This window comes from Anneissia japonica, unplaced genomic scaffold (genome assembly GCF_011630105.1).
Source record: "Anneissia japonica isolate Jap-2015-1 unplaced genomic scaffold, ASM1163010v1 scaffold287891_len339112_cov183, whole genome shotgun sequence".
In the NCBI taxonomy this organism is placed as follows: Eukaryota; Metazoa; Echinodermata; class Crinoidea; order Comatulida; family Comatulidae; genus Anneissia; species Anneissia japonica.
Genome location: NW_022749182.1, coordinates 2380 through 29456, shown reverse-complemented (window position 1 = coordinate 29456; position 27077 = coordinate 2380). Strand labels below are relative to the sequence as shown.

The window sequence follows — 27077 nt, the reverse complement described above, 5'->3', positions numbered from 1 at the left end:
ATAATAATAATAATAATAATAATAATAATAATAATAATAATAATAATAACAATAACAATAACAATAATAATAATAATAATAATAATAATAATAATAATAATAATAATAATAATAATAATAATAATAAGGAAGGAGATAGTAATGATACCGTAGTGAATTAGGTAACATAATAATGAATGTAAATAACATAATAGTTTGTGTTGATAATATAATACTAAACGGGATCCAGTCAAGTCTTCCCAATTGACTAATATTGAATATAATTATAACTAACCTATGAACTTGATTTAGAAATTATCTAAATTATCTTAGCATAAGATTCTAGCTTCACTAGGACAAAAGATTTATTGTATATTACTGTAATTCAGCAAAGATTGCATAGCGCCATCTAACGAGTGATATTGTGAGATTGTGTATTAATTGTAGACTTGCACAAGCCTATTGGAGCACTTCTAGTATTATTATTGGTCTATTATTTTACAAATACATGCTGTTTACTTCGTTGTACATAGATCCTTTTCACGTTTTCGTACTTTTTTTTAATGAATGTGGAATAACGCACCCGAGTGTGTATGCGCCGCCGACGCACAGGCGTATTGTTTCAAATAAATTGTATCATAAGTTTTGTTATTGTATCGCTATCTTTTGTACTCCTATGACATCTTGTGTTACAGAACTTAGCGAAACATGACTACGCCTAATGCATGTCATGTTTATGTCGAGCCATACAATATGACAATAAATCAGGTGACAATCAAATATAAGGAATCACCATCGGCAATGCTGAGAACAGGCCCATAACCAGCTTTTGTAAGGGTCTAGGGGGTTCTCCCGAAAAATATTGAAAACCATGACCGCCACCTTAAATTTAAATGCTATTCTGGTGTATTTGAGCTGCTTTCAAAGGAGTTACCATTTTCGTGAATAAATTTTGTATCGATTTGATATGCAGTGGTGGATCCAGGAATTCAAATTAGAGGGGCCTAGGTAGGAACTTTCACAACCTATGGGGAAACTAGACCACCTCAGCCCCACCATGGTTGGGGCTAAATTTACGATTTTGGCACCTCTACTGTAGATGGCCGGAAATGGCACTCTCAAACCTAAATTCGATTATAATTTTTCCTTCTTTCTCTATTTTTTTTTTTTTTTTACAATTTTGAAAAATTTCGTTTTCAATTGAATTTATTTAGGCCTAACCGCATGCGCACATCATAATACAAAGGTGATGACTTGAATTGTAAAAATAATGATTAAAACGATGTTTATTGGATCAACTTTATGTATCATTTGTCAATGCTCCAGTGCAACAAAAAAAAAAAAAAAAAAAAAAAGGGAAAAAAGTCCCAAAAATAGTAAGAAAGTATTGGCCTACCGTGCCTACAAACTATGCATGTCATAGTTTTTAATAAGGCCAAGGCGCACATATTAAACTAATATTAACTATACAATTATTTCTATAGTCTAGTAGATCGGAACTCCTTATACTGTGACGGGAAGAGAGGGAGGGGATCGTCCGACCCCCCTGATTACGGACATGGACAATGTAGGCCTATGTGATTGGTTGTTGTTCAATTAAATTCAATTTTATTGCACAATTCCACATATCATTTTTAAGATCAACAAAAGACACTTAGGCCTAGATGACTTTTCAGGCATGCCTTTGCCCGGACCAATGTATTTATGTTTCGACTTTTAATCACTTTCCCATTCTTTGGGATAAGCTCCCGTTGGAACTCCGTGATGCAGCGCTTTTTAATTTTAACTCTTTTAGTAAGCTGCTCAGGGAACACGGGTGTCCCGAAAGCTCAGACCACGAAAGCTAGGACCTAAGACCACGAGATATCAAACCCACTCGAAATATCAGACCCCGCAAATTAAGACCCTCAACTAAGTATGCCAGGATTTCTAGACAATACCTTTATTCGAAAGCTAACGTCAATATAAAGAACTGACTAATCATAAAATAAACACGATTAAGTATCATTGATAACAGCTAGGATCCTATTTGCGACGTTTACTGGAGAAAACTAATACAGTACTGTATCCGATATTATGGTTCTCGATCGTTTTCACTCTTTATATTTTTGGGATAGTTTGTTCTTCTTTTTACATTCACCTTACCTTTCTTTTCTTGCTTCTTTTTTGTTTTATAGGGGCCTATTCGGTTTCAAAATATTATATAATAAAAAAGATAAAATTACTAAAAGCATAGAACATAAAACCAGGACCAGTGGTGGATCCAGCGAAGGGGATGGGGGCATGAGGGCCCGTCCCCCCACCCCCAATTCAGTCAAGCTGAAAATTTTGAGTTAAAGAGAGGAAAATTGTACCCATGAGTTAAGTGGCGATCCAGCAGTGGAATGAAATGATAGCTCGATTATTTTCCACTTTACACCAACCATGGTGGGGTTAAGGTGGGCGTGGAGGCGAGAACATAATATTGTTCCCCCCCCCCTCAGAAAATCTCTGGATCCGCCCCAGAGGACTTGGACATGACGCTTAGACCTTGTTTATTTGCACCTTATAAATCGACCTATTATTATTATCATCATTATCATTATTATTATTATTATTATTATTATTATTATTATTATTATTATTATTATTATTATTATTATTATTATTATTATTATTATTATTATCATTATTATTATTATTATTATTATTATTATTATTATTATTATTATTATTATTATTAATATTATTATTATTATTACTATTATTAATATTATTATCGAGAAGGATCGAGAATCACAATACAGTATATATCAGATATTCGCACGATGTGCATTAGTAGCCTGTACACTAACAACGGTTTTTCTGTACTGTATTTGTTTTCTCCAGTAAACGTCGCAAATAGGGGCCTAGCTGGTACATGGAGTTATTATTATCAAAATAATTATAACTCCCGGATCCATGGCTGGTATCGATATTATACTTACTGGTGTTTATTTCATGATTAGTCAGTTCTATATATTGATGTTAGCTTTCGAATAAAGGTATTATTGTCTGTAAATCCTGGCAAACTTAGTTGAGGGTCTTAATTTGCGGGGTCTGACATTTCGAGTGGGTCTGATATCTCGTGGTCTTAGGTCTTAGCTTTCGTGGTCTGAGCTTTCGGGACACCCCAGGGAACACTGTTATAACCATAACTTTTAATGCCTGTCCATTATCTTGCTTGAGCATGTCTGGATACCGAGTCTCTTGAGTGTCTTGTCGTTTATTGTATCTGATTTTATTTTTGTATATAAAAGTTACCTAAAAAAATCCCCCAAAAAACATAAATATATTTCTTAATAATAATAATAATGATGCCTTTAAATAATGGTATTTGAAATGATCATTTTTTTCTATATTGTAATTTAAATCATTATACCAGTACTGCATATTTATAACGGATAAGTTGCCAGTCAAATAACAGCGGCTAACTTTCCACGTTTCACATGAATCAAGACGTTCTCGAAAGTATATTCATTTTTATGGCTAGAGGATAGGGATTTAAATACAAAATTGGATGAGACCCACGAAGAGACTACGTACAAAAATGAATAATATCATACAATTGCATGAATGTGATTGGTATCGTTTTGAATAGAAATGCTCCTCTGTTGACATTGGTAGTCTTATTATGTCCTCAATTTAAATGAAACTTGAATTGATAATATTATTATAATAGTAGGCCTATTATAATTATTATAGGCCTTGATACACAACTTCCAATTCTGAACACTTCTGACAGAGATCTCAGTAAACATTTTAACATTACTCTAATTTACATGTTCATTTTATTACTTGGTTCACAATAATATGTAGGCCTAAATTGTATCATACTAGTGTTAACTGACTAGGCATATAAGTAAGTCATGTATTGTGTCCATCATTTTTGTCTTGAACTAAAAAAATTTGAAATATTGAATCACAGTAGCTTGTATGATATCGGTGTTAACTGTCTTGTGTCAAACTTGCAATCTAAACAGATAGCTCGATCCCTTAACAAATCGCGCATTCTTAATGCTTAGCAAGTTGGTTGTTTGATGTGGCCATGGAAGAATTAATTTAAACTTATTCCTCCATGATGTGGCCAAGATTTGCAACACATAGCGATTGGGGGAATACAAAGATTAGCACCCGTAAATGCACTCATCTTCTTTGGTTCGTGAATGTCGATTTGCGATACCTTGCCTATGACATAATGTTACTCGAACGGAATACGTAACGAATGAACTACAGGTAATTGGGAGGTGTAATTAGAATGAAGCTGAGTGTGAGTAGAGGAGTTGACTGAGACACATGTTCCCACACTCACTATCGATGGGTCTCGAATTGGAGGGTGACCTGTACTTATTAAGACGTCGTAAGCAAAAATAAGGTTCTAACGGGAGCGTGTGTCAACTGCTTGACATGTTTCTAACTCATCCATACTTTCTGTTTTGGCAATTTACTAGAATAATTGTAAAAGTATATACTAGATTGTTGTGACATTTTAGTAAACTTTCTGGGACAGGTCTTATCTAGCAGCTTTCTGTTGTCAATTCAATGGATAACTTACTGTAACTAGGACAGTTCTTATCTCGTATGGCGTCATATTGTAAACTTGCTTTTCATTTCTATCTTTAGCGTATAAACCATCCCATCATTCCTCCACCCGCTTTACTCTTACAAGTTCAACTGCCAGACGACAGCGAAGTGTCTACTACTCCATGGGGCAGTAGACACAACAACAACAACAACAACAAAACCAAGCAGACAGACTAAAACAAGTCATGAAAACGAATGTGTATAGAACAATACTTTACGTAAGTATACGATTGTGATCAGGTATGATACTGATAAGTGCTTTATTTTGTTCGGACAGACAATGAGTCGTACATTGTACCACGTTCACCTTTTCATGACAAGTCTTGGCAAACGAATAATCATATATAGAACTGTTATCTTTACAAGTTTACTCGGGAGTTCACTATTAATGCTTTATAATTCATCATTAAAAACAATTCTGTTCTTGGCCCATATTTTATCTTTAAATTTGTTTTTATATATTTATTCGCATTGTAATTTTTGCTCTCTCTTTCATTGTTGTTGTTTTATTTATGACGAAAATAAATGTCTTTTGAATTGAATTGAATTGAATTGAAATGTATCATGGTGGAGATACAAGTTTAAACATGTATTTTATTTTCTTGATATTTAATGTAGTGCTATCACTTTTTCTATTTTGTTTTGGCATGGTGTTTTCTGGGGGTCTGGAGGTTCAAGCGCCTTGGTGGTGTGCAAGGGGATACACGGAGGCAAGGGGATACAACGGTAAAAACCTTTGTAGAGCTATCGCCATATAACAAGTTGCTAGATAAATTTGTCCTACCGTGCCTCACATTATACTCTACACCCTTGACACGTCACACACACACACGCACGCACTTTATTTACAAGTCCACAGGTCGTTAACCCCACGTTTGAACTTGGTAGTATTAAAATTCTGTACAATTAAATGACGCTTACATATCTACTAAAAGAAACTAAAGTTCAATTACGTCACTAAAACAAACTGACCGCCAAACTTACAATACAAACTAATCACTATATGAAAAGCAGTCGATTTTATAACGGAAACAGATAACGAAACAGATAACCAAAACTAACATAATATTTTACATCTAAACGACATAGATAAACATAAATTACTAAAGCATTACATTGTTATGTTAAGTCTACAATTTATACATTTTCTTTATTCATTTTATTTAACATCATAAATATCGAACACAAGAAAACAAACGCAAAAGGACGGGATCCGCAGACTCGAGGTCCAAACCTGAATGAAAAATATTCATTACATCAAAATACACATTCACTCATGTTGATGCTAATAATAACTTAAATATATAGGCCTACATAATATATTAGAAATAAATATTTATACAGTAGAACAAATTAAAATTATATAGTAATGAAACTAAATAAATCAAGTGGGATTATGTTTTGTTTCTCTTTATGATATATAAATGGTAGCAGACACCCGTGCCCCCCCCCCTCCCGACATCAGTCAAGCCGAAAAATAAAGAAGAGGGTGACAAATTTGAGTTAAAGAGAGGAAGAGCTAAAGAAAAGAGTGCACCGATGAGTTTAGTGGCGATACAGCAGTGGGCGAAAGGATAGCTCGATTATTTACAGCCACTTATTGGTGGGGCTGAGGTGGGCGTGGCGGCGTGAACTTCATATTGTGCCCCCACCCCCGTCAGAAAATCTCTGGATCCGCCCCTGTGTCAATAATTAGCTTAATTGTTAAAAATTTGAAACTCTGAAATAAAAGATGAATGAAATGAATTAATGAATGCAATAATCAGATACATGGTAATCAATAGTATTATACTGTTATAACTGACTAAATCAGGATGGAAATCATGGGGAAGAGCAAGAGCTGCAGCAAATGCCGTAGCCAGCTATTTGGACAGTTGGGACATTCCTACACTATTGGAACGGTTGGGACAATCCCACACTATCAAAAATAGTAACTAAGCCAGCCTATATTAATGCATTGTTCACTCTCACCACTATTTCTATTTATTGTAGTATTGCATGGAAGTCTTATTGTCAAAGAACCATATATTACTTGCGTAAGTTATAGTTGGTATGCCAATTGACTTCCAGAGAATATCGCCATACTGTAGTATATTCTATTAAAGTCATCATGTTCGTTAATGATGTTTACCGTATCATGTTTTATGAGTTTGACCGGGGTTTGACAGACAGCCAACCTCAGAGGTTTGTGTACATCCGTGTTGAATATTTACAGAGCACAGTTATCATTTTTTTTATTTGTTTTCTGTTCGTCATAATATTTGTTAATGTTTCACCTTTATTTCCCCATGGGGTCTACGGTACCTCTATAAATACTCCGTATGAAAGGAACATTCATATTCATTGCTCGGACGTTACAAGACAAGCAGGCTATCTCATAATAGGTCATACGACGGGACACTTTATGCCTATAAGCAACAAATTTTAATTGTTATACAGTATTACACTTGTGTAGTAGAAGTGGGTAAGTTAATATCACTGGCAGCTCTTTACCTGTCTCTTATACACATCTAGATGTGTATAAGAGACAGATAACATTATGCTCTGTTTTACCATATTATATTTTCCATTTTCTGTTTATATTCTTTATTTTGACCAAAATACTATTTGTTTAGAAGCCATCCCCAATGCAATCGGCATACCGTGGAAACGTGCATGATCTATCAATTTCTCATTATATATATAATTAATTATATATATAATTTTGTTAAATAATGAAAGTAGGCCTACATTTGGCGTCTCATACCAAAGTGCTGTATGTAATCTCCGTGATAATAATAATAACTTTATTGTTTCGCTTTTGTAACAGAGGCACACTCGCAAAGAGATGTGCAACAATAAATCACAATAAAGAGTAATAACAACATGTACATTTGATTTGCTATAGACATTTCTTACTTAAATAATACACTGTGTAATTAATACTTTGAATTGTTCATTTAACTAATAACGAAAAAAAATTATAATATGCATCCCAAGAAATGAAACACAGGCCACCGCGCTCTACACCGTTCACGCCATTTCCAGGAATTCCTGACGAAGCGCGACCAATGCCGAACTCGACGGTGCGCATTCCTTCTCCCAGAGAATGCATTACACTTTATCTGAATAAACTGAAAATATATATAAATGAAATTAAAAAATAAATAATAATAATTTTTTTCTCTTCCCCAATTCCCCTTCTCTCCTCCTCTTTTTTCTTCTTTTCTTCCCCACTCCCCCACCCCCACTTTCTTTATTTTCTCCTCTTCTCCTCTTCTTCCCTTTATCCTTCTTCTTTTCCGTTTTCTTTTCTAACAAATTTATTTATTCCCATGCATGTTGCTGTCCCTTTCTAATAAATACTTTTCCGTTTTTGGTTATTTTTTATATCTTAAATAATTTTCTAATGTTGATTTAGCTTGAGTATTATTAAACCATTTTATGTTATCTTGTATTATAATTTTCTCTTTAATGTATTTGAGCCATTTTGTGTTACAATCAATATTAAAATGCCTTTCTAACTCAAACTTATTCAAGGGGATTTAAATATTTTGCAGCCATTTCCAACTTATATTATTTTGTAGTGCAAAGAGAGCTCTCAAAAGTAAACGTGGTCAACGATGCTCTTCCTTATTTTGAAGTCTGTGAAAATATGTTAATATTCTTTCTGTCCGTATGTATTCTATTGTCTGCCACCCTAGTTCACCATAGAGAGCTTCTTTTGCAACATATCTGGGTGCCTTTAATAAGAATCTAGCCATTTGGTATTGAATATTTTCAATTTTTTGCATGGAAGTCTTATTGTCAAAGAACCATATATTACTTGCGTAAGTTATAGTTGGTATGCCAATTGACTTCCAGAGAATATCGCCATACTGTAGTATATTCTATTAAAGTCATCATGTTCGTTAATGATGTTTACCGTATCATGTTTTATGAGTTTGACCGGGGTTTGACAAACAGCCAACCTCAGAGGTTTGTGTACATCCGTGTTAAATATTTACAGAGCACAGTTATCATTTTTTTAAAATTTGTTTTCTATTCGTCATAATATTTGTTAATGTTTTACTTTTATTTCCCCATGGGGTCTACAGTACCTCTATAAATACTCCGTATGAAACGAACATTCATATTCATTGCTCGGACGTTGCAAGACAAGCAGGCTATCTCATAATAGGTCATACGACGGGACACTTTATGCCTATAAACAACAACTTTTAATTGTTATACAGTATTACACTTGTGTAGTAGAAGTGGGTAAGTTAATATCACTGGCAGCTCTTTACTAGTGACCAGATTTGTAATCGGCCTAAAAAATAAACAGCCAAAAGTTATTATGAGCTGACTAATTAATGTTAAGCAATCGTAGAATCAATGCCGTAGTCTAAATTATGCTGTTTTATAGACAAAATAAGTCCACTTTTTGAAAAATGGGTCAAATTGTCTTATTTTTTGCGTAAAATGGGTCAACTTTTAGGAAAATGGGTCCTGATTTTTCATATATTTGCGTAAAATGGGTCAACTTTGAAGAAAATGGGTCCACATAATTTGAATTTACACGTAAATTGGGTCCCCCCTGATATTTTCCCGCACTGTTTGAAAATCCTGGCTACGGCGTTGCTTAGAATAACAGAGTTTAGATTATAAACGGTTAATCGTTGGGTACATTCAAAACAAAAGCAAAAAAATGAATTATAAAGGTCGTTCGTTGACGTTCGTAGGCATGTATACTGTGGAAGGCTCTATAATTATATTTAATGGTGAATAGTCAAAATCCTACCGGTACGCATCAGAAATTGTATAACTCGGGCACCATTTCTGTATGTTTACATTATAATGTATAATTTCAAGATAATTTATCTTGGAAAGACGGAATTCCAAGATTTAATTACGTCTTTCCAAGATAAGCTATCTTGGAATTCCGTCTTTACAAGATAAATTATCTTGGAATTCCGTCTCATGGCCGGCGGGGGGGGGGGAAAGGGAATATATAATGTCTGGAGATTTTTGTATGAATGGAAATGCAAGAAAAGAAGGAGGGAAGAAGGAGGAGAAGGATGGGAAAGAGAATGTTTATCCAGTACCCAACCGAGTTACATTTTCTCGCAATTCACATTGGCGGATATGGGGGAGGGGGTCATGGGTCCTGACCCCTCCCTTGGGCAACAAAAAAAAAAGGGGGAAAAGAAAAAGAATTCTAAACCTACCTTTTCAGGACCCGTGAGCTGATTTTTTTAAGTAATTAAAAGACAACTCAGAAGTCGGGAAAGCTCATTTCCCGCCTTTTGGAAATCAAAATTTTCCTGGGGGAGAACCCCCGGACCCCCCTTTCTTTTTGGGATTTATCGAAAAAAATCGTATGCAACTACTCAATTTTTTTGTGTAGGCCTATGTATACACACATAAGGCCTATCTACTGTAATAACAATGGGAAAAATTTACCTGACCGTTTTGAAGAGGGGAAAACCTTGAATTTTGAAGAACTTTTAAAGTCACTAAAAGATACTTCAGAAGTCGGGAAAGCTCATTTCCAACCATTTAGAAATCAACATCTTCCCGAGAAGAACCTGAACCTCCCTTTTCACTTTGGGTTCACTGATTCATTATAATAATTTTTAAGAGGGGAAAACCTTGAATTTTGAAGAATTTAAAGTAATTAAAAGACACCTCAGAAGTCGGGAAAACTCATTTCCCGCCTTCTAGGAATCAAAATTTTCCCGGGGGAGGAACCCCCACCCCCTTTCTTTTTGTGATTCATCGATTCATGGAAAATTCGTATGCCACTACTCATTTTTTTTTAATGTTACCGGTATTTGTGTATAGACACATAAGGTCTTTACTGTAATAACAATGGGAACAAATTACCTGACCGTTGTTAAGAGGGGAAAACCTTGAATTTTGAAAAACTTAAAAGTAATTAAGACACCTCAGTAGTCGGGGAAAAGCTCATTTTCCGCCATCTAGGATTGACCACCGCCCCCCCCCCCTTTTCTTTGGAGCTTATCGATTAATTGAAAAAAGAATACGATATGCAACTACTCATTTTCTTAAGGTATACTGTAATGAGAAAGTTTACCTTACCGTTTTCAAGAGGGGGAAACCTTGAATTTTGAAGAACAAAGTCATTAGACACCTAGCTCAAAAGTCGAGAAAGGTCATTTCCAGCCATCTAGAAATCTAAATTTTCCCGGGGGAGGAATGTTGATCCCACCACCTGGTTTGATTCCCGATCTGCATGATTCATATTGCCATTCATCTTATAAGTGCCCCCACCCCACTTTAAAAAAACCTTCCGCCGGCCCTGCGTCTTTCCAAGATAAATTATCTTGGAATTCCATCTTTCCAAGATAGTTATGTTGGAATGTCGTCTTCCAAGATAAATTATCTTGAAAAGACGTCTTTCCAAGATAAATTATCTGGGAAATCCGTCTTTCCGAGATAAATTATGTTTATTCCATTTTTCCAAGGTAATTATCTTGAAAACGCGGAAGGCCACTTTATGCTTCCGTACTACATTCATGTCAGTAGTTTAATACTCTAAAGTCTTTTTCTTCTTCTTTCTTAGATATTATAAAAATCTGTCTCCGTGTATTGACATCTAATAATGTCTAAGGTAAGTCTGTGAGATCATTATCCGTCCATGCTTGTCGTAATTGTTGGCCTGGCTGCAACAATACGGGGTAGTTGTTTTGATTGGTTAGCATACTATAAGCTTGCATTTTTAAATGATGTTTAAAAATAGCCATAAGCATATCATGACTTAATTCATAATATCGTAATATCGTGACATACGTAGTGTGTTGTAAACGAGCGGGGTAGGCCTACTCTTGAGTGAAAAAGACAGTGCCTATTTTTACGTTATCGACCAGTTTGTTAAAATCCAGTTTGCCTATAGTTCAGGCCCATCTTGCTGAAACTCAGATTGCCGAATTCAGTTAAGTTCACCAAAACCATGACAACCCAGTTTGCCGAAAAACAGTTTGCCTAATCTTGCTGTCATTGTCGTACAGAAGTACAGCATACTATGCTTTTGGGTGGGTCAGGGAGGAGCGACGGATGCGTACGCACACCCCCACCCCATTACCAAAGTTCCACATTTTCAAGGGGTATAACATGCAAAACTCACTCTCGCACATTTTAGAAATCCATCTACCTAACCTTCTTGACTATAATCAGTGCAGTTTCAACTAGGACCGCCTCTATTTCGTCGCACAAGCAAGACTGTTAACTGTATTTATATAGAAACTTGAGTGTTTTTCCCGACACTTGCGTGTCAATGATTCACCAGTAGCGGATCCAGAAATTCGAAATAGAGGGGAGGAAGTTTCACAGATGGAGGGTCCACCCACCTCAGCCTCACTATTGGTTTTGGCTAAGGTAAGAAAAATTATGATTATGGTACAGCACACGGTCGAAAATGGCACTCTGAGACTTAAAATTTGAATATAATTTAATTTTTTCTTTCCTAATTGTTTTTTTTTTATTTTAAAATATTCACCCATCCTTAAATACGCCACTGTTCAAAACATCCTGAATTTGAATATAATTTTCTTTTTTCTTTCCTAATTTTTTTTTTTTTCTTAAATATTCACCCACCCTTAAATACGCCACTGTTCAAACCATCTTGATACAGCAAGCGCGGATTTGGACCTTCGCATCGGTCGCCATGGCATATGCCAGACTGGTTAGAGCAAGAAATAATATAATTATAGTACCGTAAATGCTCGAATAAGCACCGCTCTCGAATAAGCGCCGCGGCGCTTAATTAAGAGTTTATTATTACCCTGTGTGTAATAAAACACTTTGAGAAACATGGTTTTAAATACAATGAATACAGTGTTAATGAATAAATAACACAATGAAGACACAAGCATTTCTCTATAATAAACGTTTATTTACGAAGACGTAGACAGTACGTAACAGTGTCGAAACCTTTAAATTCATTAAAAGATTTTGAAATTTGTTTGTTAGGTAGATAGGCCTATACGTACTCTGCATCTCTGATATGTACTCTGCATCTCTCTGTTTCAGTCAGTTACCGATCAAAATGTTTAAAAACATTGTTTATATAAATTTTAGTCTGGTTTAGGTATGCCAACTCCTACAGTGACATGCCTGATCACCTTTATTGTGACCTGAAATCCAACATCACTGATGGCTTTTACTTTGGTATGATCTTTAACTAATCGACAAAAAAAAAGTTCTTTACGGTCGGCTATGATATTCTTTTCTAGATACCACGTGGAGGGCGTTTTCTGACACTAATGCCGTGTCAGGTGTTATTCCTGCCGTCACGGTCAATTAAACATGTTACACAACATGTCGTCACGGTCAATTAAACATGTTACACAACATGCGCGAAGACTGACAGAAGTTGACATGGCATTGTATGAGTCTATTATAACAACAAGTTATAACACCATCTCATAGTATGCATTTAGGCCTATTCAAGTTATAAATGCTTTTTTGAGTCAGGCGTTCGACCGTGATATAGATATAAGCCAAACGATATCAGGCCGCTTTGTGGAGAGCGTTTTTTCTGTGACTAATGCCGAGCAAAGATATTCGTGCCGTCGGATTAGTCAAACATGTTACAAAACATGCGAAGACTGACAGAAGTTGATATGCGACTGACAGCAGGCATTGTATGAGTCTATTATAAGTTAACCAACAACAAGTCATAACGCCCTCTTATTCTGTGAATTCATAAGTTATAATTGTTTCTTTGAGTCAGTGATTTATGATCTGTACCTGTCTTGGTCCCAGGATACGAATCACTTTTTAATACATTTCTAAAGTAACTGAATTACCTCCGTGCATGTTTTTTTTTTTTGTTTTTTTTTTTGTTTTTTTTTATGGATGTTCTATTTTTTTTTGTTTAAAATATGTTTTTGTATTGTAGTGTATCTTTTTAAAATTATATTATTTAACAATTATTGTTGTCTTGTATATTATAGTGATGTTTCCGGTAGGTTTATTTTTAAGTAGGCCTAGTATAATTGACAACAATCCACTTTTGCGCTTGGTTACTTCCGCGGTAGTGACGACATCTGTATGAGGCATGAAATCAACCGAATAGCAAAGGTGTACTGTAAATTTTTTTAAATCATGGTCAAACCCTGTTTGCTAAGTAATTTCTTTGAGAATAATTTAAAACTACTGTAATTCAAAAGTACTGTACTATATAACTGAATTTTATGTTATATTTTAATTATTAACAGATATAATATTAAATATGAATATAACAATATATACACATGGAATTTAAACAAGGTTGAACTATATTGTAAGGTCCAGGAGAGGAATATTGCATGGAATGTAGTATAGTGAAATACAGTAGATAAGCTTGATGATGAAGTTATCTACAAAGTGTTCGTTAAAGACTCTTATTGCACATGGTAAAAATGAGTATTTATGACGGTTGGTACGTTTTAAAGTTGGAATTATTCTGCCAGATTTACTAATTGTTATGAACTTGTTAAGTGGGTGAGTTTGGTCCTTCGCTATGTCCTTAATTTTATTAAGTACCGGTAAGGCACCTTCACATAAACAACTTAAGTCATTAACCTCCATACCTATTATTTTACTTGCTGACCGTGTTAGCTCCTGAGACACTTCAGAGTCTTTTTAGAAAAGTAAAAGAGCATCAGTACCAACATTAAAATGTTTAAGTTTACGTAAGTAATATAGTCTTTGGTTCACCTTTGATCTAAGTTTAAGTGTGCTAGTGTTCCATTTTAAGTTATCATCTAGCCAAACTCCAAGGGCTTATATTCACTAGTCTTATCAACTACTTTGTATTTTAACATTAAAGGATCTTTGGCTGTGTTCTTCTTTCGAAAATCAAATATAATTTCTTTCGTTTTCTTGATATTAAGGCATATAAGTAATTTTCATCACACCATTGTTCAAGGCGTTTTACCTCACTCCTATATACATTTTCATCGCCATTTGAAAGTAAACCTATGTAATGCATGCGCATGAGTGTAAAGGAAATAGATATTCGAATTTGAATTCTCAACAAAGCCTCAATGGCCGCAGATGGGTTAAGGCGTTTGCATAGAGAGCAGAAGTTCCCGGGTTCGAATCCCGGTTTCTTCAACGTTTAGAAAATAGTTTATAGGCCTATATCAGCATTATCAATGGTTTATATAGGCCTATATTTACAGCATTACCACAAGATGATTTAGAGTTTTCTGTAACATTTCATTATTCAATAATATAATATGGCATGGAAAGTAGTATATCTACTCAATTGCCTTGAAACGCTATCTTTCGTAAATATATAATAATAGTAATAATAATAATAATAATAATAATAATAATAATAATAAATAATAATAATAATAATAATAATAATAATAATAATAATAATAATAATAATAATAATAATAATAATAATAATAATAATAATAATAATTGTATGTCGTTCTTATATAGCGCTCTAAGCACTACCCGGTCATTGGATCAAACACATTGAACAACACCAAATTAAATTATTAAATTAAATTACACAGTATTATTATTCCATAATATTGCAGTAATCAGCGCAGTTGTGTTGGAACCTACCAGGTACCCACTTGTACTCCTGGGTGGAGAGACCGTAGCCCAAGGACACAAGCGATTTTGCTCAGCGAGAGTTTCGAACCCCCGACCTCGAGGTTGGGAGTCCTTGCCACAACCGATTAAATATATACATTTACATTTACAAATACATACATACATTTTTGGTCATCGCGCTTCATCAGATTTAATAATAAAAGAAAAAACAAAACCGTTTTGAACACCAAACTGTAGTTGTACATTGCAAACAGGGACTCCACTCAATTGCCTTGAAATGCTATCTTTTGTAAAAATTCTTTTTAGTACTTGTCTAGTTTTTTTTTAATCACGAAATTATATAAATTAATTAATTAACTCGTGCCATATTTTCATTGTAATCCGTAGGTTCTGATTATTTTTCAAGTTCTTTTCGTGACTGTAGTCACGACATCTGCTGAGATGGAACCGTGCAATTTGACAGCGCACTCATGGAAGACGTGTATTTCAAACGTAAACTCCATTACAAAATCCGGCGAAACCACCCTTAAATATTCCATAGAGATTAGCGAAGATCGAGTCGGTCCACTGGTCTGTTGTAAAGCATTGACTTGTCAAGAACATAGTTGTAAATATACTGCAATTGGTTGTTCGTACCGTTCGTTCGAGGACCAAGTTTTATGGAAGAATGATAAGGCTACACCTAAAATCAGATGTCATTCAATAGGGGATATGCTTTTATCGTGGCAACACGCTTAAACTACCGTTAATGAATGTCGATAGGCCTGCTAAAGACGGGCTTGTATATCCCTGATTGCTCGTCTTCTGGTATCAGGGAAGGGTTATGAAACGAGGTGGGTGTGCTGGAATGAACTCCTTCTTATATATTTACCCGATGATATGCTGAATTAGTAATAAAAATACATATATTATACACCAATCTCTAAATTTAAGCCTATTGCAGTAGGCATATTTTTCAAATTAATAGTTAATTCTTACAGCGATAATAGGCCTATCTTAATATATTGTATTGTACTTTATCGACTTTATCGAACAATGCTATTACCAAGTCTATTACCTAAGTATTATGTACATTGATATACATTAATCTCTTTACTTACCGACTTGAGATGAAAGTTTTTTTATTCGTTTAAAGAGCTTGCTCATCTGTCGTGGATTATGTCACTTTTTTTGGCAACCCAGGGATGTCAGTTTTGCACTCCTTCACGTTTTAAATTTTGTATTTATTTTCACAAAATTTGAGAAATCTGAATTGAATCACCGAAATCACTACAACAAAACCGCATCCAAATAATGCCGTGCTTTTCCGTCAGCTTGGCATAGGCCTATATTATTATTATTATTATTCGGATTATGCAATTAGATCGTTCAGACTCAAGGCAACAATAGTATTATAGATTGTTGGTGTGGTTTAGTTTCATGGTCGTGGGCTTTTCTATCACAAAAAACAAATCCACTTCTCTAGTCCTATAAAGAATCCATGCCTAGTTACAAGAAATTTAGCTGGATAGGTGAGTGCAAAATAGGACGCATCGACACCATAATGAAGGGTAACCAGGATCCAAAATATTTCTTGAAGGCTTACGTGGTGAATATCAATAACAAAATAAGGTAAAACCAATTAGTGATTTTACCTAAAAAACATATATTTAAACATGGTGTACAGAAAGTTTTATGATTTTGTTAAAATTGATCCACCATATAAAATTATGTGTTTGCGGAAAGTTGTGTTAAGTTTTCGCCGCACGACGTTAACCTTAACGTTAACGGATGACGCCATAATGCATTCATCTTGCGTTGCGGAGTACGTTAATTTTAGAATTTTACATGCTCGACGTAGGTTAGTTACGGGTTTGCATGCATATTTCGATTTGTTTACAAAAGGGGCGAAACCAAGCCATAGATAGAAAGAGTTGCGACATTGAGAATTTAGAAGCCATTCTGTGTCAAACGCGATGCGTGTTCTGTGTCCATCGCGATGTACGTTCTTGTGTATAATTATTATGGTATAATACAATTATCGGCCTCCTGTAGTTTAATTTAATCTTTTTAGCAGAAGTTCATATAACTATATTCATAGATATTTTTTTTAATGATTTCACTACTTTATATCCAATTTCATATTATATTGTAATAATTTACTATTTTTAACCAGTACTTTAGTCCTTGTCGATAGACGGAGAGCCCCTCGATGGCAAGCATTCGTCAATTAGGCAATCTTGCCATATAGACCCTTAAAGTGGCTCCTGTTATTTTGGTAGAAAATAATGATATATGACGACCAGCAAAAATTAATTAAATATGTCTATCAAAATGTAATTAAGATTTGTTACTCATTTATAATATTTCCGATTAAATCTATGTTGTTCATGTTATTTAATTTGTGTGGGAAAACGATAATAAAACAACAAAATATCCTCGTATTTTTCCTTGAATTATTGTGCAAACAAAAACAGCAAGTGATTTTCGAAATCATAATCAAATAAACAAATGATATCATACTAAAGGTTTCTTTGCCAAAAATCACTCCTATTATTACTATTATTATTATTATTATTATTATTTATAGTAATAAGTATTAAAATAATATATATCAAGTGGGCAGCATCATTTTCGTTCACAAATTGAGAGTAGGCCTGCACCGAATTATCACCATCAGAAGGTGTTTTAAAAGTAAAGCAATCCTTTGTCTCCTTAACTACCGTACGTCTTGTTACCGTCGTTTTTTCCTATCTGCTTTATTAAAAACAGTGTCTGCAGTCCAATATTGAACAGCCAGTATAATTACTTTTAGTCTTGGCCGGCATTACCTATTCATTGATCCGTAAATAGGGTATAGATTGTTGTTCTTTAAAACATAATGATACGTACAATTAATAGTAAACTAGCTGGTAAGGCCTGCCCTGTGTGTGCCGACCCAACTGAGAATCGTGAGTCGTAAAACGTATGTGAGATTTTCATAATATAGGCATAGGTTACTATGTTTTCGTACCTAAACGAATTAAATTGTTTATATATAATGCAACAATAATATTGAATATTTTTTATTGGCAATAATAACTGATAATTTATCGTTTTACAATTTTTCTATCGGTAAGTTTAAAATAGGCCTATAATTCTATTCTTTTCATATAAAGAAATGTTGAAAATCACGTCACAAGTTCAGGATTCGATGTTTCTTTCCTATTCTTTTTCCTATTCTTCTTTTAAAATATTTAATACTAAATTAATAAACATAAGCACTAAGCCTAGCCTACCTGGAATGTTTATTGTGTACTCAGTTAAACACAATTCAATTTCTAAATTCAAAGCCTGGCTGGTCCCGCCACTCGAAAGCTACCACTGGACTTTCTACTACGATCGAATATCTTGTTATGGAGCAAGAAATCTTGTTGTTCCTACCCATTGCACCTGATTATATCGATGGAAAAGCTTCCGATAGCCATGGCTGAATTAAGGTCCTTGGCTGATTTTCCTGAATAAAACTATTATGGATTGCAGTGGCGGATTTAGGAGGGGGGGGGGGCTAGCCTGCCCGGGTCTCCCTAAATTTATCAACAATTTCTCGAATATAAAGAGGTTTTTAGCAACTGAAATTTCATTAATACATTGGGCATATAATTATGCATGACATGTGGTCTACTGTTACACAATTAATTTTTGAGCCTAAGTCTATGAATTTTGAGCCATCCTAGTATGGTAATGTATGTAATGTTTATAATTGAAAAAATAATAATAAGGTAAACATTAACGATTAAGAACAAAGCGACTTTTTTTTTGTGAAGATCATTTAATTTTCAGTAGACCTAGAAACTGAACACGCCTCTATGTATGCTATTTGTAACTAAAACGAAGTGATTAACCAAGTCTGTCAGTGTCACGCAATAAAAGTGCTTTTTGGTCGGAGAGAAAAACCACAATTCGTGGGGAAAAAATATACATCAGGGGTGTATCCAGGATTTTTTTCTTGGTGGGGTCGTGATAATAATTTTTTGGACCTTTTCAGTGGGAGATAGGAAAATCCATTACAGCGCCACCAGCTTGAAGCGGATGGCAGGCTCAGTTTCAGAATTGCTGAATATGTCACGCAATTGGCAAGGTCTATGGACTCATTCCTGGTACCTCAACAATGCTTTTTCATTTAGGTCATTGTGAAAAGGCCCTAGAAAAAATGTCTTTGGAAAAAATGTGGACCTTTGAACATTTTTGGTGGGGTCGTACGACCTTCCCAGAGCCACCCTTGCATACACCCTTGACAGTGCAACTGTCACATTATCGCGACCTAGCACTGCGACCGTACCGACCTGCGGTCGTATCCGACTGGAAGTAGGACTTGCCCTCTTGTCATTTTATTGGCGGAAAGTAATAATGGCCACTTTAGCCAAATGATTACGACACGTACGTGTGAGAGCGACTACGATTATAGTGACGACCAGTACCGACCACAATAATAAGGTAAACATTAACAATTAAGAACAAAGCGACTTTTGCGACCATGCACGACCTCTGCCTTGTCACGAGCAAGTATCACGACCTGGCCACGACGGTGTCGGTCGTGTACCGATCGCAGTGTAGGTCTTGATAGTGTGAGAGTAGCTCGGCTGACGGTCGTGCGACCACCGTACGACGCAATGAGTGCCTCGTTTTACACACTGATTTTAAATATTACAAAGCTTCACTGATGTGGAAAACCGAAAAAAAAAAAGGAACACAAGTTAGAACGCCTTGCTTATTACGAAAAACAGAGAATGTAGACAACAGTAGGAGTAAGTTACTGTATAAATTTCCCACCATTCAAGTAGTCGGCCAATCGCAATTCGGTAAGTGACAAAATGTGGCGCCATTACAATTAGGCCTATGGGATGGATACTATTATTATAACTAATGACTTCTATTTGTCAAGGTACAGTTGAAGTCATGAATAGTTGAGTGTATATAATACGCTTATACGCACTTAATTCACCAGTTAGGCTATTAAGTACCTCCGAAGTAGTTATCATAAATAATAGTTGTGCCTTTTCTGATACGGTCAGCGATAGAGAATTATGTAAAAAGGCGAGTTAAATTTGCCTTTACACTATTGATGAATTCGCACTTGGAAATAGCAATCAGCTTTAATGGATTACAGACACACCTTTTGCTTACTACTGATACTCAGTATTTTAAAAGGTAGGTATTTTAAGAGTATAATATCTGTATACTAGATTACTCTGTTATTTAGACTATTTAGGCTGGGAACCCAAACTTTAACCCTGGTAAACGTGACAATCCAAAACTTTGTTCAAGCCACTGGCCTAATTAAGCTAATTAAGTTGTACGGTCGTACAACCATCGTACGATTAATCAAATTCCGCTCCCTCCGAGCGGTACCGGTACACAACGCAACGAAGATGATTGTTGGTAGCGGTATGAACGGATCGTCATTAAAAAACGATCGTGACGATCGTTGCGCGCGCGCCTTGGCGTTTTCTTCTCCATGGAACCGCGTCGGTGCAGTGAGTACCCGGCGGATTTAAGCTACATTTACACTAGACACGATAACGACATATCATCGAGTCGTTTATATAAATATATTCTATATTTGTTTTGTCTCATAAACAAAATCACTAATACATCTTACCTCATATAGCAAGTGTTACAGGCGCATGTATCGCTTGACACACTCGCCTTAACAGGCAGAGATCGCTGGTTGAATTCCCCCCTGAGGATTTTTTTAAAAAACAATTTATAATAAACTTTTTCCTTGATAGGCTATGCCCGAAACGATCTTTACATCAATACTTTTTTGTTACAGCACTGTTTCTACCAGTATTTCATTATCTATATGCATATTCCCCGATATTATAGCAATACATCTTATGTCTGTAAATGTGTTAATCAGATATTTTATTTTAATGAGACTTATCCAATGTAGCTTTAATACACTCATTCTGTTTCGACCGTTATGTTGTGTATTACATATTTATGACTTTCCTGTTTAGTACTCAAAACTGTACGCTCTGTAATAGACAAAAGATTTTTTAAGATATTGAAAACTGCTTAGTGAATAAACAGGGATGATGCAAATATTAATATTGACTAGAGGGTGCGCTCAGTTCGCTCACTTACCCTCTACTATGTTAAAAATCACGATTAGTTTTGATACGATAGAACAATTATTTATAACTACTAAAACAAGTTTGGCCTAATTACAGACGGAAATACACCAACTTCTACTGAAATTTATCACTGAGCTTAGACCCCCTAAGGTTCAGGTTACCGTATTTTTCCTAGACAGCTATAGCTTAGGCCTACTGATTCATTATTTTTACAACCGAGTAACGTGACCAAAATTCTTCATCCTTGTCATTTGCTTGAAATTTCACAGCTGTTTTTAGCTGAGACCTATAGGCGTATTTTGTGGTTGCTAGAGACTGGGGAACATTTTTTGGGTCCCAGTCGCCAATTCTTGCCTTCTAAATGTTTTTAACGACGAAATAAATGATACGATATTAGTGGTAGATCCAAGAATTTGAAATAGAGGGGGCCGGCCCAGGGACGAAATTTCATAGAAGAACGGTCACCCCCTCAGCACCACGGCTGGGGACGAGGTAACAACATTTATGATTATGGCACCTAGCAGATGCCCGAAATAGCACTCATTAGACATAAAAATTCGAATATAATTTTCTTGTTATCTCCATTAAAAAAAAATTATTTTTGAAAAAACTTCCTGTAATCTGTCACTGGATATAATATGACATATAGGCCTACCATAAAACCTCGAATTGAAGCATTGGGCTTCTTTTTTTTGGCGAACTTTGGATGGGCTTTTTTCGAGATGGGCTTCTTTTCGAGGCTACTTTTGCAAATTAAGAGAAGGGGTGGGGGACTTCTTTTCAAAATGAATGCTGTAAATTTTGGAAATTACTACTGTGGCGTCGCATGTACTCTCGCACACACTTGGGAGACTAAATAAGACACAACTCGCCTTTGATTTCCAACAATACTAACACGTTTATTGAGTTTAAACGGAACTTAACCTGGAGAGGGCGCTACTCATACAAATAGGCAGTGCAGAGCCCGTATTGTCATATTAACCCCCACCCCCTCCCCGCCTTCAAAAGCAAGTTCCACCGAGCTAAAAGATAGGTACCAATTTTTACTTAGGCCTTTCTAAGTGCTAATGAAACATCAATATTGTAAACCATACTTCGAAAACAAATGAAAATAATTCTTAATTTATAGTGTGATTTCAAATTCACATAATTATACCTAGCCTGGGTTTCAGGTCCTAATTTTGGATTACTCACTTTTATTGCGCTCATTGCGCGTCATACCTAATTTATTTGGCTTCCCATACTCGACGCAGGGTTCCCGGAACGCCGCCCTCACCGCCTTCACAACTCAAATAGACCTTTCAGGCCGTCAATCAAACTTCAAGTAACCAATCAGAACAAGTCATATACGCGCTGTTTACAAAAACACGTTTTCCACACAAACTACTATATAGCCTGGTTCTCATGAGAGCCCTAGTATCCGGATCGGGAGCTAACCGTTAGCATCTGCGTGAGAACGCCCGATCGGTTAGGGCTAACCGTTAGCGGTATCCGGATACCGCTAACGGTTAGCAAGCGCTATCTGTTAGCAAGTTGGGCGTGTTTATATCATCATCACACTTATTGGCCAGTGATTCGATCATCATATTTTTGGTATCCGGATCGGGATTTTCTCGAATGGACGGCAGCTAACGGTTAGCAGGATCCGGATCCTGCTAACCGAAAAGGCCCTGTCACATAGTAGCGAATAGACCTAACGTATGCCGAGCGTTCTCATTTTTTTTCCAAGTCCTGACGCGATACGCTCAAATACCCTAAATTTTTTGGCAAAAAAATAACATTTTTGCGTGAAAGACGAACGCCCAACGAATGAGAAACGAATGCTCATCGTACAACTTGCGTCCATTTAACGAATGACATCGCGTTCGCAGCGTTCGCCCAACGAATGTTCAGCGTACACAACGAATGCCCAGCGAATGTCACACGTATGCCTAACGTATTGACGCCTTGTAAACGTTGATGTAGGTCGGTATACGCTGGCCATTCGTTACTCATTAGTTAGACAAACGCTATGAATACGTTATGCATTTGCTATGGCAAGGTTTCAGATGGGATTGAACGTGTTTGGACGAACAACGGACGAACAGAAAACGTAAACCCAACGTGCACCCAACGTGCGAAACTTTCAAACAACGAATGCTCACCTCATACATAGCGTATGTAGCAGAACGTTGTCATACGTTCGAAATTTAGAACATGTCCAAAAATTAAAATCGACCCCAGCGTACCCCAACGAACAGCTAACGAATACAACGTATGCCAAACGTATTACGAACGTGTCACGAACGAATCATCAACTTACGCGAACGTAAACCAATATTTTGATAAACGTCGGCATACGTTGGTTCTATACGCTACAGTGTGACAAGGGCTTTAACAAAACCCTTTTCCAAAGCCAAGAAAAAAAAAGAAGAGAAAGAAAATTCAAACAAAAGGGTAGGATTTCATTTATTTAAGTTAAGAGAGGCCTACAATAATCGGGTCGCATCGGGATTGGCCTAGCCATAGGCCTAGACCTATTCTGATGTCGATCTTCTCCAATGCCTAGGCCTCTAAGCCTAAGGCCTAGGCCTACATCTTAAGATAGGAAGTGGATATATTTACTTGATCGTAAACAAAGTAAACGATATATCTACGTGAAATAAATATCGTTCACTCCATCGAAATTAGCGTCGGCCCAAGCCGCGGTACGCAAGCCTACAACGGCACAGATTTTATTAAATAAAAGCCTAATTTTGTTTTTATTAAACTTAATTTAGTTTCCTACGTAGTTTAATCATTAAATATATTATTAAATCAGGGAGTTGTTATCTAATAACAACTCCCTGATTAAATCTCTGTGTTAACTTTTCAAATAAAAGTGATATTATCAGCTGGAAATATTTTTGTTCTTCCAGTGTCCTTTTACTTGCGCCATATGTTGAATGAACACACTTGGCAAATACAATATTACTAGGCCTACGCCAAAGAAAGCATGAAGGTTCCCTGCTCAAACACTCAATTACCTCAAAATCAAAACGATATTCTCTAGGCTAAACCTGTAATGTTGTATCGTATTACGATAGTCAATCATCAAATTATAAAGGTCAAACCCTGTCGTAAACTACAAAAATTCATTCAACCAATTCAAGAATGATTCCCCATGTGCTTTGCCGTCGACTCGATCGTGTGTTGTTGAATTAAATGGTTTTGTTTTTTTAAAGAGCAGAAACTTCTTTGTTTGTACAAAAAAATGTTTGGTCAAGTTAATATAATAACATGACTATAAACACTTACACGTTTGGGGGATTTGATTTACGTATGGCTACCATGGATTCATGGAAACCAAAGATAATAAATAGCAGAAGATAGAACTTCCCAATATAGTTGAACATCCGGTCCAAAGGCATTGTGGGTACACGGAGAGCAATTTTACCCCGGCCGCGCGGCGGCGCTATATATAGAAATAATAAACAACAATAAAGGCGCCGCTCTTGTTCGTTTGTTTCCTGTGTTTCTCCCATAGTTTTTCCACTTAGTAAAATCATGGAGGTATTATTGAGAAGGAGATCACTCCGCAACAGATCCCTTTGACGCAACAAACCAATGTGTTCCCCGCCTTTGGATCGCGCGCGGGCGTATTACCCTATAATTCACAATTTTTCGTTAGCAACAACTTGGCAACGACATGCATTTATACGTTTCAGCACAGCAGTTGTGCAATAAAGCGTTCGATTTTAACCATTAAATATCTTTATAATGAACAATGTTCTTCTGATTGGATTTTTTCGTAAAATTCCGTAAAATATTTCTGTTAAAATTATCTGTGTTCATTATAATTTTGTCTAAAGATTGATTGGTTCGACTATAGAGCTAAGGCAGCGTAAAACTGAAACAGATATTGACCTGTCTCTTATACACATCTAGATGTGTATAAGAGACAGGTGCGTAGACGTCCCCTACCAGATTTGAGAAACCAAAACAAATATAATATCACAGAATGTAAGTTAGGAGTCATGAGTAGATTTTTCATGATTAAAAAATGGTAACTGTAGGCCTACAGGGGTTTGGTATACAGGAGTTTGTGCTGAAGTTTGTTACCTCTTGTATTGTAAACTTGAATAGGCCTATTAATTATTAAGAAAAGTAAATGAAGAGAATAAGTTGGCAGCATTAGATGTGCAATATAAAAAATAATTGTAAAATAAAGAAGAATAAATGTTTGATGTTGAAAATTTTCATAGATTATCCATAACATTGAGAACATATTACAACGATTACTAAATTAATTATATAGCAATATCCAGTATAACCATGGAGGAATTCTAATTCCTCCATGGTATAATACTCTAATTCCTCCATGGTCTAATACTCTAAGAAGAACCCTGTATATGACATGTGGTACAGCATGCGCTGATATCCAGTATAATATAATACTCTAAGAAGAACCCTGTATGACACGTGGTACAGCATGCGCTGATATCCAGTATATAACACTCTAAGAACCCTGTATATGACGTGTGGTAAAGCATGCGATGATGTCCAGTATATAATACTCTAAGAAGAACCCTGTGACAGGTAGTACAGCATGCTCTGATATCCACTATAATATAACACTCTAAGCAGAACCCTCTATATGACATGTGGTACAGCATGCGCTGATATCCAGTATAATTAAAGCTTTGTCTATACTATCAAATTTCATCGAAAAAAGCATCACATAAAATTTGATTGAACATAGAGTTGAACACGTTCAACTTATTATTTTGATACAATTTGATGACATGTGATATATCATCGTACCCATATATGGGCACCATCACATCACATTTTTTTTGTCACATGAAGTTTGATAGTGTAGACAAAGCTTAAGAAGACTAGTAGACTTTACTTGACGCATTGTTCCCGGAACGCCGCCGTCGGCGACGTGTGCGAAGTCAGAAGTGTAACATGAAATTTGGATTTGGTTTTGTAGTCAGATTTTGATTTGAGAGAAAAACTTCAGCTACCCGTATTTCTTGACCGTGAAGTCAGTGGGAGCTGTAATTTGTATAGCAAGGTAGATGGTGCTACTCTTAATTCGTATTATGGAATTTACGCCCACAAACCTAGTAGTTATTAATATTTTTGTTATAATAGAACATTTTTATTTTTTGGTGACGTCACACTCACAATATAGTTAATATGCATACGTCATAAGATTACGTCATCTTTCCTGGTAAGGCAAACTTTCCCGGCGTGCTTTTGTCATGGATAAACGCCACTGCTTTGCACATGGATGGATGCCTTGCCTAGCTAGGGCAAAGAGTATATAAGGCTAGGGCTACAATAGCCGCATTATTAGCATTATAATACTTAAACAAGGTACGTCTGCAACTGAAATATTCTTATTTATTTTTTTTTCTTACTTTAATTTATTTTTCGAAAGTGTACTTTCTATCACATAATTGCACTGTCTACTTAGGCCTGGGCCTAGACTTACTACACCGTCCCTCGCTACACAGTACACTAGGCAACGGAACGTGATATTGCACCTTCCTTCCCAGGTGTTCATGTAACATTTGCATATTGTTAGCTAACCTGCTGCGTGTATTCCTTTGTGAAAAGGAGTTCCGCGGCGTACTCATTTTCACAAAGCATTTGCATCCCCTCATGACAGCCATCTTGAAACACACAGATCAGTCACGTTTCTCAATAAAGATACTTGTCATTGTTATACTGTCTCCATCTCAGTCATTTCATGCTTCATATTTATGGAACGCCAAAAGGGCAACCTTGAACACTTCAACGATTATACAAACAGTACCAACGAATACACAGGCACTCCAATGAATGTACAAGCACTCCAATGAATATTGAAACACTCCAACGAATATA

At 35.8% G+C, this 27077-nt stretch overlaps 1 long non-coding RNA gene across 2 annotated transcripts in view; it reads left to right on the top strand.

Moving 5' to 3' along the window:
* Window positions 1-18148, top strand: part of LOC117121014 — a 43276-nt gene extending 25128 nt beyond the window's left edge. For both annotated transcript variants that reach the window (XR_004447462.1, XR_004447461.1), the window contains exons 2-4: window positions 4621-4799; window positions 11129-11176; window positions 15511-18148. This is a non-coding gene — a long non-coding RNA (uncharacterized LOC117121014). The remainder of the gene's footprint in view (window positions 1-4620; window positions 4800-11128; window positions 11177-15510) is intronic.
* Window positions 18149-27077: the final 8929 nt, after the last annotated feature.